The sequence below is a fragment of the Canis lupus genome, chromosome 2 (assembly GCF_003254725.2).
Source record: "Canis lupus dingo isolate Sandy chromosome 2, ASM325472v2, whole genome shotgun sequence".
NCBI classification, from domain to species: domain Eukaryota; kingdom Metazoa; phylum Chordata; class Mammalia; order Carnivora; family Canidae; genus Canis; species Canis lupus.
In genome coordinates, this window is record NC_064244.1 from 57,890,280 (window position 1) to 57,903,918 (window position 13,639).

The 13,639-nt window shown below is 48.2% G+C and overlaps 1 pseudogene; it reads right to left on the minus strand.

The window, feature by feature from the left end:
• Positions 1–1,556: 1,556 nt before the first annotated feature.
• LOC112659765 (phosphoglycerate kinase 1-like) lies at positions 1,557–4,101 on the minus strand (annotated as a pseudogene).
• Positions 4,102–13,639: the final 9,538 nt, after the last annotated feature.

The window sequence follows — 13,639 nt, forward strand, 5'->3', positions numbered from 1 at the left end:
TCTGGTGTCTCTAATTCCTAGGTGGGGGTCTGAGCCCAGGGCAGTGCAGTGAGCTTTTCTAGATGATGCATGCAGCTGGTGGCCTTTAGAGTCAGAACTCACATGGCAAGGCTGTACTCTGTGTACGGAGCTTTTCCAAGGCCCCAAACTCAAGTGACGATGTGGGGTGAGGGTACTGAGAGGTCAGGGATAGGATCTAGCCAGCCCTGACTCACTCACTCACTGTTTCACCATGGATTGGTCACTGGCTCTCTCTGAGCCTGTTTTCTCATCTGTAAAATGGGAAAATATTGATTGCTGCCCTTTGAATTCAAGGAGTTAAAGGGAGTGGACTCCATAAAGAGTCCTAGATACAGGGTTTTGCTTGATTTGCACACAGTACCTCTGGGACAGGAGATGCTGAAAGCATGGGCCACCTCTGGGAGAAGTCAGGTGTCTGGAAGAAAGGGTAGGGGACTTTTGGGCCTTTTGATGCTTGAGTCATATGAACGTGTTATTTTAAAAACATTATAACATACGGTATTTTACCCACAGCTGGAGCCAAGAATTCCCCTTGGTAAAAGACCAATTGATCAGTTTCTTTTCCTCAGAAGTCCTGGGCAGGAGTCCAGGCTACAAGGATGTCCCCAGAGGGAGACCCTCTTGGCCGGGTTCCTCCCAGCCCCATGTCACGCTCCTGCTCACAGAGTGGGGTGAGCCTCACTGATTCTCAGGGCCCAGCCTGCTAGGCCTATGCCCCACCCCAGAGCACCCAGCCCTCAGGGGTTCACCCCACAGTCATTGCTGAGGCTCACCTCAGCTGAGCTGGTGTGTGCCCACGAGCCTCACCAAGGCAGGAGTTGGAGTGTATTGGTTTTGCCAGGCTTCCGAACACCCCATCTGACTGGGGGAGCCTTATTAATGGGCTCTACTACCCAAGAAGCAGCGAGGGTGCTTCCTGGCAGGCTGCTGTCTCCCTGGCTGCTGTTTATGTTCAGCTCCTGGGGCTGTGGAGGACAGTGACTGTGGGTGCCCCTGGCTGGGGTATTGGTGGTTAGCAGCTGTGCCTGCTAAGGAGAGGGCAGCGTGCCCCTCTGCCAGTGCAGCAGGTCCGGGGGACCTGGCACAGGAGTGGGAGAGATCATGGGATCAAGATTACAAAGCAAAACAAACCAAATAAAACCCAGAAATGTGTATCCCTGCAGCATAGCCTTATAAAATGTCATTGTCACCATCATTACCATCTCTGGCATCACATCAGCTATGTTTTTGAGTGATATGCTTTTTGTATTATCTCATTTGATCCTTTTTCTTCCTTTTTTGTTTTTTATTTCCAGTGGATACTTTTTTTTTAAAGATTTTATTTGTTTATTTATTCATGAGAAGAACACACAGAGAGGAAGAGAGGCAGAGACACAGGCAGAGGGAGAAGCAGGCTCCATGCAGGGAGCCCAACGTGGGACTGGATCCCGGGTCTCCAGGATCATGCCCTGGGCTGAAGGCATGCTAAACCGCTGAGCCACCCAGGCTGTCCCCAGTGGATACTATATTGATTTAATGGATCACCAACTTCGACTCCCTACCTACCTACAATTGGAATTTCATCTTATTTCCATGCTGAGTGGTGAAACAATGACACAGCTATAATCAGAATAAGCTACTTCAAGAAGAGAAGCCAACACAGCTAATTTTGTTTTAACAGGCAAAATATAAATATATGCACTCTATAATACACAATGGTTTAGTCACTAAGAAATTCAAATGGGTTCCTGAAGAATATAGGCAAATCCAGGGTGCAGTCAAGAGGAGCTGAGATGCTGTGTGCCTGTTTAAGGGTTCCTGGTGCTGCATCTCTTGGCCACTAGCTGAATGTTGACATGGGGGAAGATTTTAGCTAATGCCAAGGAGAGATGCAGCAAGCGCTAAGTTGACTTAGGGGCTGTGCACAGGAACCAAAAGGCAGGAAAGTACTAACCACTGCTGAGAGCATCCACCCCAGGAAGGACTCTACTTTCCAAGAGCTCTAGACTCGCACCACCCCCAGTGCTCACATGGCTGACTTTATCCTCTGTATTCCATTTGACACAGCAAATGGCAATGTCTCCACCACCTATGATGGTGATGCAGTCCCAGGCAGTGGCTTTCACCACCTCATCCATGAGGGCTTTGGTTCCTCGGGCAAGAGCTTCCCATTCAGATACGCCCACAGGTCCATTCCACATGATCTGCTTAGCCCAAGCAACTGCCTCAGCATACTTCTTGCTGCTCTCAGGACCACAGTCCAAGCCCATCCAGCCAGCAGGTATGCCAGAGGCCACAGTGGCTTGGCCAGTCCTGGCATGCTCATCAAACTTTTCAGCAGTGACAAAGTCAACTGGCAAGATAATTTTCACACCATTCTTCTCAGCTTTGGACATCAGGTCTTTGATGATCTTGGCTCCCACTTCATCAAACAGAGAAGTGTCAATCTCCATGTTGTTGAGCACCTTCAGGAAGGTAAAAGCCATCACCAATAATCATCTCACTGACTTTGTCCAGCATATTATTGATCAGCTGGATCTTGTCTGCAACTTTAGCCCCACCCACGATGGCCAGGAAGGGTCACTCTGGGCGTTCCAAAAGTAGTTCAGCTCCTTCTTCATCAAGAAACCTCCGGCCTTCTGTGGCAGATTGACTCCCACCATGTGGGCTCACTGAGCAGTGCCAAAAGCATCATTGACATAGACATCTCCTAGCTCGGAAGGCTTCTATTTTGGCTGACTCAGCTTTAACCTTGAATACCTTGAATACTTGTCAGGCATGGGGACACCATTAGGCCGGCCCAGATGGCCCAGATGTTCATAAGAACAACCGACTTGGCTCCATTGTCCAAGCAGATTTTGATACTTGGGATGGCAGCCTTGATTCTCTATTAGTTATCTGGTTGTTCTTCATAGGAACATTGAAGTCCAGTCTCATGACGACCCGCTTGCCCTTCATGTCGAGCTTGTCTAGAGTCAGTTTGTTAGAAAGCGACAACTTGGCAATACAAGGCCTGCGAGGCCGAGAGCTCAAACAGCGGAGAAGAAAGCAGCCTGCATGTGCTCCAGCTGCATGCGGAATCTTCCCTTTTTTGTTGTGGTAAAATACACATACCTTAAAAGTTATTATTTTAAAGTGTTCAGTCACCAACATTCAGTACATTTGCAATGTCCTGCAATCATCAAATTCCAGGACATTGGCATCATACACATGGAGCACACCTCCTTCACTCTCCCACCCCCTCCATCCTTGCAACCAGAGATCTGCTTTCTGTTGTTGGTTGTTTTGAAAAAAGATTTTATTTATTCATTCACGAGAGACACAGAGACACAGGCAGAAGCATAGGCAGAGGGAGAAGCAGGCTCCGTGCAGGGAGCCCGATGCGGAACTCGATCCTGAGACCCCAGGATCATGTCCTGAGTTGAAAGCAGATGCTCAACCACTGAGCCACCCAGGTGCCCCTCCTTTCTGTTTCTACAGATTTGCCTCTTCTGGACATTTTATGCAAATGGGAGTCCTGCAATATGATGATTGTATAGGTGCCAAAGCCAGCTTTTGTGCCTGGCTTTTTGCACGTAGCATAAGGCTTTCTTGATCCCTATGGTAGCAGGCATCGATGCTCATGTTCCGTTATGTGGCTGGATGGTATCCCACCGGACGGCTAGACCATGTTTTGTTCGGCCCTCACCCTTCACGGCCTCTTGGCTTGTTTCCTATCTCATTCAACCCACACCCACTCCCTAAAGGGCCTCAATCCACCCTGCTTCACATGTTACAAAATGAAGCAGAGAAGTTAACATGCTCCTGGTCACATGGGGAAGTAAAGTCAGGATTTGAACTCAGAGTTAGACTCCAGGGTGGGTAGGTCAGCCAATGGGATGCGCTCTCTTTGTTCCTTGATGCCCAGAATCTGAGCAAAAGGGAATCAGATGACAAGGACATTCAGAGAATGCCAGCTCCCACACCTCTCACCCTGGAGGTGTGGCTCCTGGGAGAGGGGCTCCCCAGGGCCGGGAGGTGTGCAGGGTCACCTGGCCTGTCCTTTCTGCTTTGTCATGCTAACCTGCAGAGCCACATCACGGAGAAGGATGCAAACCTCATGTCGAATTTTTAAAAATAGACTTGTTAGAACAGTTTTGATTTACTGGGAAATTGAGTAATAGTACAGAGAGTTCCTGAATGGCACCCGCTTTCCCCTCATACTTTTTTACAATTAATGACACAATGAATTTATCAGCTCAAGTCCAGACCTAGCCAGATAACGTTAGCTTTCACCTCATATCCTTTTCCTGTTCCAGGATCCCATCAAGAACATCACACTGAAAAAAAAAAAAGAACATCACACTGTGGGGCACCTGGGTGGCTCAGCGGTTGAGCGTCTGCCTTCAGCTCAGGTCATGATCCAGAGGTCCTGGGATCGAGTCCCACATCTACTCCCTGCAGGGAGCCTGCTTTTCCCTCTGCCTGTGTCTCTGCTCCTCTCTGTGTCTCTCGTGAATGAATAAATAAAATATTTAAAAAAAAAACAAAACATCACATTGCATTTGCTTGTCATGTCTCAGGCTCCTGTTGGCTGTGACAGTTTCTCAGATGCCCCTTTTGAAGCTCTCGGCAGCTTCAAGGAGCTCCGGTCAGGGATATTGCAGGGTGCCCCTGTGCTGGGATCTCCCTGAACATTTCCTCATGAGTAAATTATGGAGCAATGGGTTGTCGGGACGTCACGGAGGTAGAGTGCCCTTTCATTGCTTCTCAAGGGTGCGTGCAACGGACGGGACTCGTGCCTGTGGCTGCTGACCCTGACCCTCTCCGGCTGGGGTGGTACTCGCCAGGCTTCTCCACCCTAAAGTGACTCTCCTCCTTTCTGTGCCGTACACTGTGAATGGAGTCACGAAGGCAGCCCAGACTGATGCTCTCCCTTCCTTCAGGGCAGAGCATCTGCCTCATTTATTTGGAATTCTGCATGGGAGTTCTCTCTTCTGCCTCATTCACTAATTTATTCCATCGTTTGTTTATACCTGTGTGGACTCGCAGATACTTATTTCATACTTTGGGTAATAATCCAATACTACTTTATTTTTTGTTCTTTTTTTTTTTTTTAAAGATTTTATTTATTTATTCATGAGACACAGGCAGAGGGAGAAGCAGACTCCCTGTGGGGAGCCCGATGTGGGGCTTGATCCCAGGACCCCGGCATCACACCTTGAGCCGAGGGCGGATGCTCAACTGCTGAGCCACCCAGGCGTCCCTATTTTTTGTTCTTGTTGCTAAAATTGCTCCATTTTTGGCCACTGGGATCTCTTTCAGTTGGCACCTGTGCCCCTTGAACAGACAGCCATCAACGTGGTGGGGTTTTCAAATAGTAATTAACTTTTATACAGTGTTATATTAGTTTCAGATGTACAATATAATGATTCAACGATTCTATACGTGAGTCAGTGCTCATCAGGATATGTGTGCTCTTAATTCCTTTCACCTAGTTCACCTCCCTGCGCTGCCATAACCGTCAGTGTGCTCTCTATCGTTACGAGTCTGTTTCTTGGTTTGTCTCTTTTTCTGTTGTTCATTTGTTTTATTTCTTCAATCCCACATATGAGTGAAATCATATGCTATTTGACTTTCTCTGACTGACTTATTTCACTTACCATTATACTCTCAAGATCCACGCATGTTGTTGCCAATGGCAAGATTTCATTCTTCATTATGGCCAAGTAATATTCTATTATATACACACATAAAATAGAATATTACTATATATATATCACATCTTCTCTATCCATTCATCTATTGATGGACACTTGGGCTGCTTCTATATTTTGGCTATTGTAGATAATGCTGCAATATACATAGGGGTGCATATGTCTTTTCAAATTAGTGTTTTTGTATTCTTTGGGTAAATACCCAGCAGTGGAATTATTGGATCATACGGTAATTCTATTTTTAATTTTTTTTATAGTCTCCAGACTAACATTGTGGGGTTTTTTGAGTCCCACACGATTTTTTTTAGGACAAAATGAGCTTTCCACTTTGCTGTGATAGATTCAGGTCACTCAAACCAAGGCTGGGACTAGGGTGAGGCTAGGGATACATTCATCTTGGGCATAAAATCTAAGACGTCAGAAAAATTGGGTTGTAGAGATAAATACTTTAATGAAATAGTTTTAGAAGTCAGAATTAGGGGACACCTGGGTGACTCAGTGGTTGTGTCTGCTTTTGGCTCAGGGCTTGATTCCAGTCCTGGGATCACATTGGAGTCCCACATTGGGCTCCCTGCAGGGAGCCTGGTTCTCCCTTTGCCTGTGTCTCTGCCTCTCTCTCTGTGTCTCTCATGAATAAATAAACAAAATCTTTTAAAATTAAAAAAAGAAAAAGAAAAGGAAGCACTTCCCAATGAGAACAAGCTACATGTGGGTCCAAGCGTGGGCTGCTCACTGGCGGTGTGACTTGGGTAAGTCACGTAACCCCTCAGAGCCTCCGTTTCCTCCAAGGGTTGTCCTGAGAATTCAGGAGGTACTGCTTAGTGTGGGCCTGGCCCACAGTGGGCTCCAGGAGAGAAGAAAGCTGCTGCCCACCTATGCGCCCTGCTCCAGCCAGGCCTCGTCGAGGCGGGCAGCAGAGCGAGCCGCTCATCACTGGAAGGGGAGTGCCTGGCACACAGGAGGGCTTCAGTAAGTGTGGAGAGGAGGAATCTGAGAAGGAGTGGGGATTTTTGTTAAATATTGCTGCTGTCTCCCGGCTGGCTTTGGGGGGCTACAGGTGGTGGCCCTGGACATGGAGCCGTCTGCACAGGAAGGCCGTGGGGTCCAGCAGCCCCTCTGATGCCTACCTTGGAGCCTCCCAGGGGCCCATTCCCCACAAGCTCAGGGGTTCAGCAGTATTCTGACCAGACTTAGTACTGAGAAGAGGGGAGACAGATAGCTCCAGAGCACCCCTAAAAGAGACCCAGAGACAGAGAGACAGCCCAGGCTGTGGAAGAGCCAGAGTGGCCAGGCCGGCTGTGTTCCCGGAGGCCCAGATGCCAGAACACCAGGGGTCCAGGCTGGTTGGGTCCCTTCTCCCAGGACCCCATGAGACCACCTGAGGTTGCAGCGGGTGCCACCCTACTACAAACATTCCACTTACTGAGTCCTAGGCCTTCCGGAAACCCTCAACCAGGAGCAACCAGCAGAGGCCTGGGGAGCTCAGGGGAGGTGGAGGGGGCAGGGAGAACCTGGAGATGGCCTCGGCGACCAGGCTCAGAGCCCACCGCCTGCGGTGCAGAGGCCTGAAGATCTGGAGGCTGTGGGCAGAGCCGCCCCAAGAAGGCCCCTGCCCGGCCATATGCTGCCCCCTGGTGGCTGGTGACCACCGCGCCTCAGGCTTCCTGCCGCCCCAGTCCCAAGGGCAGAGCAGAGGGCCGGGCATGGGAGGCGACTCCACACACTTTCTGGTGTCACTGGGAACAGCACACACCTGCCCTGATAGAGCAATGCATGTGCAGATAACCTTGTGTTCATGTGTGCACAGACATGTCCACCTCGCAGGCACACAGCAGCCCCCCACGGCAACCCCGGCTACCGATGGGCCTCTGAGACCCCCTGCCCCCACCTGTCCACATACACCCACAGGAGCAGCCCAAAACAGACACGGGTCTTCTTTAAAAGACATTTGCATGGGCCATATGTTCACAAAATTTTGGGTATTGAGTGATCCCTGAACTCGATCATTCAAGAACTACTGTCATAATTTCTGTCTTCTCTGCGTGTGCTTTTATTTTTTTACACCATGAGGAAAATTTTTTAAGAGTTATTTATTTATTTGAGGGAGAGCGAGAGACAGAGCATGAGTGGAGGGGAAGCGGGCAGAGGGAGAGGAAGAAGCAGACTCCCCTGCTGAGCAGAGAACCTGACCCAGACCCTGGGATCACTACCTGAACCTAAGTCAGATGCTTAAGCTACTGAGCCACCCAGACGCCCCAGGAAATTCTTTATTTGACTATTTTAAATGCATTAAAACTGCATGTGCTTTGTTTTGTCTATTATTTACCTAACCTTTTAAACTGACTTGCTTTTTATTTTAATGCATTTTTAAAGGGACCTCTATATTCCCACTTTAAGTGGAAAAATACATGTATCTAAACCTTTTAAAAATAACATGTTTATTAAAGCAAAGGGTCCCACCGTGGACCCTCTAGATCGGTTCTGCACGCCCCTCCCAGGTCGCTCTTGCCACCTTTGGAAAGCACTGCATTATTTTGAGCCTCATGTCCCCTCTGTGGTGGGCAGAGCAGGCTTTACATGTCCCAGGGGTCTGTGTTGTAGGGAGGAAGCAGGGGCTAAGAGCAGGGGTGCAACTTCCCCAGGGCCCCATGGCTGGGGCTCAAACCAGCTCTCCTGTCCCTAAAAACTCTGCCCTTCCCAGGGGCCAACTCCCCTGGCCTCACCACTATAAACAGCTCGCTGGCCAACCCCAGTAAGAACACCCCACTGCCTTCCCTCCTGTCACCCAGTCAGCCTTAACCTCGCTGACCCCACATCCCCTAATCCTGCCCTTTGTCATCAGCAATCTCCATGGTCCCCTTGCCCCCCTGCTTTGCTCCATCTTCTTGCTCTGACTCTGGATTTACAATTTCCTGGCAGGCTCTCAGTGGAGTTCCTCCTATACCCTTGTACTTGACTCATTTTCCCTCCATCCTTTTCCATTAAACTCCAACTCCTTCAAGAAAGAGCCTCCTCCCCCCACCCCTTCTTATGGCTCCTCCAATGACTCCCATCCCGCTTTGACTAAACCCACATTCTTTACAGTGGCCTATGAGGCCCTATGTGACCTTGCTCCACCCACTTCTGGACCTTACCACCCACCGTTACCCTTCAGCCACTTGCCACCCTCCAAGACATTGGCTATGCTGAGCTTCTTTCTACCTCAGGACTTTTGCACTTGCAGTTCTTTCTACTTGGAAGGCTCTTCCCCTAAATCTTTGCTTGGTTTGCTTCAGCTCCTCATTCAGGTGTCACCTCCTCAGAGGTGGTCTTCCCTGACCACTGTCTAGCCACTTGCCTTGCCCCAAGCCCTCTGTTATCTAAAATGTCCCCTGTGTTTCTTCCCCCTAGTCCTTATCATTTTATGTCCACCTGTTCCCTTGCACAGTCTCTGTCATCCCACCAGGAGGTAAGCTCCCTGAGGGCAGAGAACACCTGGCATCCGATGGGTCCTCCGTACAGAATTGTCAAGTGTTGATAGCAGGCGCATGTGCCTGCCCGTGTGCTCTTCAGCCAGCTGTGGTGTGTGGACAGGGAACCACAGGCAGCTTCAGGCTCGGGCGTGGACGCATCCAATGGGCATCAGAGAATTTGCCCCTGTGGCTAGCCACTGGGACTGCTGTGATAAAGCTGCTCTTGGATGTCAGCAAATCGGAGACAATCTCCCTCACCCCACTCCCCAGGACCCCACTATCTCACCACTTCCAGCCTGACACCTTCCTTCGTACAAGCCTACCCGGCCCCGTCTCTGGGATGGGAGACCTTAATGAGCAAAGCCTTCCCTGGAGGCTCCCCCACATGCATTTGGTCCGAAGCACAGCCAGAGGTGCACCCTCTTCCCTGCCAGGAAGCAAGCTCCCATGGGCCAGCACGGCACACAGGGATAGGGAGCCGGACCTGTAATTTCCAACAGGCACCTTCTGTTACCAGGGTTCTACCAGAGAAACAGAACAAGGAGATTTGTTAACGTCAGTTTATTTCAAGGACTGGACTTATGTGATGTGATCTTAGAGGCTGGCCAGGCAAGTCTGAGGTTCTAGGGCAGGATGGAAACTCTGGAGAAGCTCCACTGCTGGCTGTGGGCTGGGCTACTTCTTCTTCAGGGATACCTCCGTTTTGCATTTCAGACCTTTCAGTGAATTGGATGAGGCCCTCTCTGCTTATAGAGGATAACTGCCTTTACTTAAGGGCTACTGATCGTAGATGTTAATCACCTCTGCAAAACACCTAGTTAATGATTGAATAATTTGGCCTAGCCACATTGACACATCAAACTAACCGTCCTCATTAAGATCACCCTTTGTCCATGTGGTACCCGTGCATGTGTTCTTAGACCACAGCTCATCTTCGGATAAAGACAACAACAAAGTCACGCTTCTACTTAATGTGATGCCACTGTCCTGTGGTTTTAACAAAACAAAACAAAACAAAACAAAACAAAACAAAACACGCTGACCTTTTCCCCTGGAGAGGATGCTAAATCCTTGGGTGATGGTTCTTGCTGTCCAGTAACTAAAATCCCATGATATAAATAAAGTTAGATTTTATTAATTCATCTTATATTAGATGATAAGGAAGAGAAGAAAGCATATATAATATACACGTTTGCATGTGAATATACAAATATGTGCATAACAAAGTGAAGAATATTTGTGACAATTACAGCCTACATTTCTACAACTGGTCACATGGTTGGAATTGAGTATTTATAATTTCCTTCCTCCACTACCCATTCTATGTCTTCAGTAAGCTCCTCTCAGATGTTAGTTCTGTACCTGGTGGAGTGACCCCAACCTTCATTCCGGAAGAGTCACGGCCATAAGTAGTCCGACCTGAATTGGGTTGTAACTTTCCATTGTCTTTAATCACGGGGAATAATACAGACAGACACCCTAACAGATCCCCTGTATTCCAGAAATCTTATCTTCACTGTATAGTGCAGCACAATTTCCTCTTGATAATCAGGATGGATCCACCCAGCCAACAGAACAACTCCCTTCTTTGTCTATTGATTCAGAAGCATGAGGACCCAGGCAGCCCGGGTGAGTCAGTGGTTTAGCGCTGCCTTCCACCCAGGGCGTGATCCTGGGGACCCGAGATCGAGTCCCACGTCAGGCTCCCTCCATGGGGCCTGCTTCTCCCTCTGCCTGTGTCTCTGCCTCTCTCTCTGTCTCTGTGTCTCTCATGAATAAATAAATAAAATCTTAAAAAAAAAAAAAAAAAAAAGCATGAGGACCCCAAAGTGGCCAGGTGGCCGTCTTAGCTTCCAGTTCAATGGAATCGTTGTGTCTCCTAGTGGAAGCATTACTCTCTCTTATGGGTTGAACTGTGTCCCCGAAAATTCATGTCCATTTAGAACCTTGGAATGTGAAAAGAGGTCTTTGCAGATGCAAATCAATGACTGACATCCTTAGAAGAAGGTCACAGAAAGACCCAGAGACACAGAAACAGAGGGAAGAAAGCAATATGAAGAAGGAGGCAGAAATTGAGAGTGACACAGCTATAACCCAGGGGGCATCAGAATTGCTGGCAATTCTTCTTCAGAAGCTAGGAGAAAGGCATGGAAGGGATCCCAGAAGGAAGCCATCTGCCAACACCTTGATTGCAGACTTCTAGCCACTGGAACTGTGAGGGAATCAAGTTCTGTTGTTTTAGGCTGCCCAGTTTATAGAATTTCTTATGGTAGTTCTAGGAAATGAATATACTCCCTTAGGAACTAAGGCCTCTAGAGCAGAGCATAAGATTGTGGAGAAGAGAAGCAAAAAAATTTTTGAAAGGATTAGTAGGGTAATAGTGAGTGGTACCACTCCCATTTCTACCCCTTGATCCCCAGACCTGTGAACCCTACCTATGGGAAAAATAGCGCCATAAGTCGGATTGATTAGAGCATATACAGCCTTCTGGAGAAACTTGGCCCAGCCCTGCAAAGTATTGCCACCTGAACATTCTGCATGGTTCAATCCTAGGCATGAGCCTTCCTAGGAAGAGGCTGCAGACCACATGCCCTTCCTTTAGGCCCATCAGCATTTTGAAGACCCCCGAAGTCCTGCAGTGGGGTCAACCTGTGGTTTTCAAATTTACTTGACCATGAGCTCTTTTTTGCAATGTTCTCCTATAGAACTAGGATTTAAGAACATGCAAATGTAAAAAGCTGCTGTGGTTTAAGCTGAAATAAGGAAAATTTTGTTTTGCTTTTAGGTATTGAATTGCTACTTAGTAATGGAGATCCAAACCAATAATTTTCCTAAGTATGGATAGTGGGATGTAGTACATCATCATACTACATTTAGTAACTGTTGTGGAAGCACTGACATTCCTGCCACGTCCCCCACCCGTCAGCTGTCTTAAGCCTTGTCTGTTGTCTAAAGATTCCCCCTGCTTTGTCCTGGTGCGGCTTGGGCCAATGTGAATCCTTGACAGCTGTCCTCGGGAGCATCTTACTGGAACTATTTTGGGCCCGTAGAATCTGGGGTTTCGTCATCACATGCTGACCTCACAGGGAGAGGGGCCTCGCTCCTTTAGAAACATGAGACGGGCACCGCCAGCTGTCTAGGGGCTCCAGGCACCTTGTCAGATGGTGATTGTTCCCCCTCTGAAAATCAATAGGCTTTTCTACTGGACTTTAAAAAGGCCTTAGTATGAAATTTTTTTTTTTTTTTTTTTTAAGGCAGACTGCCTTTTTTAAGGCGCCTCATTTGGATGTGTCTGGAGGCTTAGAAGCTTGACTACCCTATGTTCTCCTACAGTGGACCTTGAGAGCATTTTTGGAGGTTCTAACACTCACTCATAAGCCCTTGACAAAGCACAGTCTTCTTTTATAGGGGAAGGCTGTCTTCTTCCACCTAGCACAGTGTGCAGCTTCAGGAGGGATGCGCATGGAGCTCTGAGGAAGGGGACACCTGCCAAGCCAGCCAATTCAGTGAATCAATCCTGGGGATCAGTGGGGTGACATGTTGCAGCCAGAGAGCCCTCACATCCTGAGCTCTTCATGATCCCTCTCATAAATCACCAAAACTAAATACCAAGCATGCCAAGAATCCAGCTTCATGGCAGGAGGGAGAAGTCTCACCTCTGAGAGAGACTTCTTTCACTGTGACCCTTCTCGTCATCCCCTCAGACACCTCCCATCATTTCAGACCCACTTTCTTGCTTGTAAAACCCTCAAACTTTGTCTCAAGTCCTTTCTCCCATTAGGCAAATACTGCCTTCATAACTTGTTGATAATCGCTGCCTTCTGGTAGCTCCTGAGCTCTGGAGGCATGGCATTATTTGAAACTCCATGCCATTTAATCCTGGCACAATTATCTTTGTTGGCCTTTTTTTTATTATTTAATTTTTGAGAGAGACAGAGGGTGAGCAAGCACACACGCGAGTAGGGGAGAGGCAGAGGGAGAGGGTGAGAATCTAAAGCAGACTCCACACCCAGCAGGCAGCCGATGTGGGGCTCGAATCCATGATTCTGAAATCATGACCTGAATGGAAATCAAGAGTCAGACGCTCAGTGGACTGAGCCACCCAGGTGCCCCTCTTTGGTTGGCTTTTTGAAGCACAACCATACATGAAATACCTTTGTATTTATCCAGCATCTTGCCATGAATTATTTATTTAATGAAAGTTTGTTGAATGTAAATGATGGGGATGCCTGGGTGGCTCAGTGATTGAGCATCTGCCTTTGGCTCCGGTCGTGATCCCGGGGTCCTGGAATCAAGTCCCACATCGGGCTCCCAGCAGGGAACCTGCTTCTCCCTCTGCCTGTGTCTGCCTCTGTGTGTCTCTCATGAATAAATAAGATCTTTTAAAAAAATGTAAATGATGTTCTCAGTGATGATTAAATGATCACAACCATGATACGATAAGTGTGACGTACTCTGCTAAAAACACCTGCCCAGGCCTTCAGCATTCTG